Source organism: Polyodon spathula, chromosome 16, assembly GCF_017654505.1.
Source record: "Polyodon spathula isolate WHYD16114869_AA chromosome 16, ASM1765450v1, whole genome shotgun sequence".
Lineage (NCBI taxonomy): Eukaryota > Metazoa > Chordata > Actinopteri > Acipenseriformes > Polyodontidae > Polyodon > Polyodon spathula.
In genome coordinates this window covers 5,205,514-5,211,309 of record NC_054549.1, presented here as the reverse complement: position 1 = coordinate 5,211,309, position 5,796 = coordinate 5,205,514, and positions in this window count along the sequence as shown.

The following is a 5,796-nucleotide window of genomic DNA, read 5'->3' as shown; positions in this document are numbered from 1 at the left end:
TCTCTCTTGAAATGTTTATCCACCTCTCCACGACCCTCCCCCCCCCCCCCCCCCCCCCCCCCCCTCTCTCTCTCTCTCTCTCTCTCTCTCTCTCTCTCTCTCTCTCTCTCAAAGTTATTTATTGTTTCATCTAGAGCACCTGCCGGCAAAGGGGAGATGAACTGACATGCCAGGGGAAGCCGTGCCTGTGTGTGCAGAGACTCTGCTGCAGTTAGCTAATAGCGAAGTGCTGTAGCCAGACTAGACCCAGATAGGGAGAGAGGGCGTGTTGGCGTGTGTGTGTCTGTGCCGACCATGCAGAAAGCTGTCGTGACATGCCTGCAATCTCTTTTCTCCTTCCCCCTTTATCTATCTCTCTCTCTCTCTCTCTAACCTCCTGTGTGTTAAAAAAAAAAATCTAAGGAAAAAAACAGTTAAGCCAGAGTCGACACCACATGCTCACCTTTCCTTCAGAGAAACCCTAACAGCTACTGGAAGAGGCCAAGTTCAATTTAACTGAAGCCACTGGCAAAAAAAAACAACCTTGCAGAGAGTGGAGGTGGCACTGAGGAGTAACACATTCAAGGTGCAGCAGTTGAATGCTTTTCCGCAGCCTCTGCTCGCAGTCTGCACCTGGCTTGGTGAACAAGCACTGCAAGACCTCAGACTGTTGCCTTCGTCACACATCGAAGCCACCTGTCTCGCTAGCCTGATAAGAATAAGCAGGCGCAAGGTTTAATACCTTTCTCCCTGAATTCCTAACTTGAGTTTATTATCCATTAACTGCCTTGTAACCATCTGCACAAATAAAGAACAAGGTTCAAGAAGATGGACAAAAGTAAAATGTTTACTATAGAAGTTTTCACCTGTACTGGACGATCATCGGCGTATATTTGCAGAAGTTAACTTGTCTATTGCCACATTCCCATTTAGGTCCACTGGTGCATTTTTTCGCAAATTTTAAGGTAATTTTTCTTAATTTGCATCCATTTTTTTTAACGCAAGCCTCACCGTTAAACAACTTCAGACTTCAGTATGATTATTTTAGTACAATGAGATGTGTTGAATAGCTCACATTGACGCAGTGTCAAAATGTAGTAAAGTAGACGAATGACCTTAAAATGAGTAACATTGTAGAGGTGAATCTTATAGAATTTCATTGATGCTAGTTCCATTAAAATCAAAACAACATTCAGAGTAAATATTATATTTTTGCAGTATAGACCCTGATCCTTTGTGGACATAATCTGATTGTCTCTGTTGGTTAATTCTATTTTGTAAAAAATTTGCACAGTGAATAAAGGTCCATTTGCCCTGATCTATTACCTAAACTACATATAGTAGATTAAGCCCAATAGCAATGTGGTAGCAGTATGATTCGTACCAGTGTGCAGGATTGTAAAATCTGTAAAGGCTGGTGGGCTAATGTTTCTGCAAGGGGTTGTTCGATGCAATCGGATTATAATGTGCCTGTCCTCCAGTACGATCTGTAGGTAATGCAACGTGTTTCTGAACAAGAATCGCTGACATGTGAAAACTTACCTCGCCGGGAGGGAGGCTGAATATATTCTGCGAAAAAAAAGGTAATAAAAAGGTAAAAAAAAAAAAAAAAAAAAAAAAGGCCTTCAGGTAGAAAAATAAAAAAATACCTTCGAGCATTAGATTCTAACACCTGCCATTTCTTTTACTCTGCCTAAAATATTTTCAATAAATCATTTTCATTTCAGTATTATGTCTGCACGAAGTGTGCATGCAGAAAACCAAGCCAAGGGACACTGGTAATTAATTGCATTACCAGGGTCCACGTATCATAGAAGTACTAGTTTGTTGCCTTATCAAAACCGCTGGGTAATATTTGTACCAAACCATGGTGCTACCTTTGCTGGTTATGCTGTAGTCTGCTTTTATAATGTTGGGTGTTTGTTTTACTTTTTCATTAACAGTATTCAACTCAGGCGTGACTCAGGAAATTATAAGAAACTAAGTCAAGTAGGCCTATATTTCAGCTAGTGCCTTCTTCAGTACACTGATGAAGTGTAGTGCCTACAGTAGCTTCAGACACTAGCTGAAACGATTATCCACTTGATTTCGTTTCTATAAACTTTGTTTTGACTGAGTGTTTTGAAGTTTTGGGTGAATCACTTTTGTACTGTTATATATATACTGTATGCACGCTAACTTAAGTGGTGGATAATAACTGCATCTTTAAATGGCTCAGGAATTCAATGCTTCAAGTGAGGACAAGGAGAGCCCCTCTAGTTTTTTTAAAGGAAAAACATTATTAAATGCCACGTGTAATGATATGAAATTCCTGACGCTAATCATAGCACTTCCCCACCCCCAGTCCAACTCCTGATCACTCTCCCACCCCTAGTCCAACACCTGTTCCTGCCTGTCAGGACGGCTGGGACAGAAAGGGGAGCCGGCAGAAGCAGCCAAGGTCTTTAGAAGTGCCCACCACCATTGTTTCAAGATTTATTTCCACATGTACCAAACTCAGGTAGACAAGATCAATTAATTTTTTTTATTTGTCCAAAGCACACAGGTGTGATTAATCGATTAATGATTAATCAATTAAAACCCTAATTTGTTGCCATGGCACCATTAAAAAAAAAAATAACAACAAATATGTGGGGGGTAGAGACTTTTAAAAATAAAACTCATATTGCAAAATATACTCAGTGGACCAGAGATGTCATGACCTGAATGAAACTGGAGAAAATCAAATATGCACTTTGTGGTTCCACAGGGAAATGTTTTCCAGCCTGGCAACCCTTTATTTCTTATTTCAAGCAGCTTCCCTCTCCATCATAAACCTTCCATACGGCTGTGTGCAATTCCTCTCTTTCCTCAGATTTTCCATGGCTTGAAATCCCAAATTTCTGATACTGTAAGCCAGGTATCAATACGAGTGTGTGGGTTTGTATCACTTTCCTGAATGTACTTTGTGCACTGTTGCAGGTCATACTATTTGATTTGGTTTTGCAGTAACCATGGACAGTGAAAATGTTTTCTTTTGTTTTCTGCAGCACTGCATGCAAAAGCTACCTATCCTACTCTATAATCCAGTAAATCTCCCATCAGGTTTAATTCATTCTCTGCTGTTATGGATGATGTTAAATTACAGAGCGGAGCACAGTGGAAATTATACAAGGAAGACATGATTTAAATTCCCTGGATACTCTTCTACTAAATAACCAAACATTGCGCTCTGATCCGAGTTGCCTTCAGGAAACAGGCTCCTGCTAAAACCATTGGCTTTTGTCCATTTGTTTGTCTGATGGTTTTTGTGTGCGTTTCGTCTGATAGAATAGAATACGCAGACTGTACTTGAATCTGGGTGACAGCAATCTGAGCGCAAGCTTTTGTCAAATAAGTGTATGGTTTCTGTCCTGCAAGACCCCGCCTGCTATTCAGCCCTGTGCTGAATCACGCTGTGGTTTGGTGAAGAACTACAAATTCATTTCACTTGCGACTAAGCCAGATTCCAGGAAAAAGGCATCACCTTTGACACATTGTATCCAACAGATTAAATGCACCAGATAGCACTTAAAAAAAAAAATATATATATATATATATATATATATATATATATATATATATTAAAAAAAAATTATATATATATATATATATAGTTCCTGACTAATATTTTTCATATAGGCTACTATATAAAATTAAGTATGCAAAATGATAGAGTAAGGGTAAAAATTGAAAGACATGCAACTATAATGTGTAGTTAAACAAATTACAAAGGGAAATCTGGTCACCCAGACTGTAGCACACAAGTATAACTATAAATGCTGCCTATACCAGATTCTGCCATGATGAGCAGCACAGCATTTATGACAGACTTTAATAGTAGGTGAATAGTAGGTCTTTAAAACTTCCCTACAACCTGTAATCTTGGTGTTCTTAGTGCATCAACCACATCTTTTCATGAGTGGCGTGGCTCAGATCCAGCGACTGTGAAACTTCAGCCCTGAGTGTATTGACTCGGTGAGAGCGTTATTATTGACACAGTACTCATGCAATACCCACCCATCTCTGTATATATTAAAACTTTCCAACCCAGAACTCCTTGCAATCACAGATCTACCAGGGCGTTAGCGTTTCTTAACCTTTAAAATCAGACCAATCTGTGTGCTGCACTACAAAGCGTTGCCTCCTACCTGCGCTCTAGTTTCAGTTCCGCTTCAAATGGTGCCAGCTTCTTCTAAACAGCATGAAAGCACATTCCCTGAGGGGGCGAACTCAAACAAGGCATGAACACATGCCAACAAGACCACAATGCTCTGGGAGAGAGGATGTGTAACTCTGTGGCTGCACAATTTCTTTGCTTTTCTTTTTTTTTTTATTTTTTCTTAAATAGGCAGTGGACTAGATTTTAAAGTTAACAAACCAGAAATAAACAACTCAGGTGTTTTATTTAAGGGCTTGCGAGCAGTTTTGTGGTCATTGTAAGCTGTTTTTATATGTTTTAGAATTGGAATTAGTGATTTTGCACAACTTGAATTTAATAGAATCTAGCAAATTATTATTTAAAACGTTTTAAAAAGAATTGTACAATATGTGTAATATACTAAATACATGTTAATTAATGAAATATAACTTGACATCTTACCCTGTATTAGGTTCTTGGTTTAAAGTACCACACTTCATAATACTTTTTTTGTTATTATTTTGCAAGTGCCCCATGATTTCCTCTGAGTATCTCAGTTGTTCTTTTTCAATAATTTCATTAATAACTATAAAACATGCAATGGTAGAATATACTGCAGTACTAACAGAAACACAGTGACAATCCCTTCTCAATAGACAGCAGCAGGTACAAGAAAGAGTATTTTCTTACAAGGGCATTAGAAACAGTCTGGTACAAAGATAATCAAATTTGACTTTATTACCCATTGATGTAATTTACATAATTGTTACTGGAGCAACAGCCTGACGCCAAAACCTTGAAAGTCAATACACATTAAAACATGCAAAACCATTTGTATAGAACTGCAGGCACCTGTAGTCTTTGTTAGGAGACACAAGCATAAGAAATCACTGACCACCTCTTCCCAGTTAGCAGTTTATCATTATAAAAATGCAATGTGCTGGATCACTTTACAAGTACTAACTAAGCTGCTGCTTTTGTTTTTTTCATTTCATAATGAAAGAAGTGCATAAGGACATTCTAGAGGCATGTACCACCTCACAAGGCAAGGTCACAGAAATTGGCACATTTGTATTTTGTGTTTTCACATCAGCATTTAACAAACAATGCATATTCCACAACCCTTCATGTTCGCACTGTACGCTTGTACACGTTCCACCATTCGCCACCCTACAATTGAGGAACAACAAAACACTTTAAAACAGAAGCACAGCTGGCATAAACTCTCCAGAAAGACAATTTATTCAACTGAACAATCCTGCACATTGTACCACATTGGAGCATCTTCAAGGCTCAAGGGGCTTCTGTTTTTACAAAGACAGGAACCTGGAGGGAAGCCCCAGAGGTTTCTTTCCATTCAGGGGGGTCTAATCTTAAAGAGTAAGTAGTGGGGTACTGAACAATATAGCGTTACATGTCCCCACGTGTTGGTACAACTGTTTAAATAATGTACCTGTCATATTTCTTTTCATTGTTTTCATCCTGACAGCATCTTACCCTTATAACTTTCAAGTCTGTTTGAAAGCTTTTTTTAAAATATCTGCTCTAATGCACTGATAGTGTAAGGCTTAATACCCACATCGTCAAACAGGTAACATAACAATAGTGATCCGTGACGTGATACACAACAGAAAAGCCAGAGCACTTGTTATGTTTTG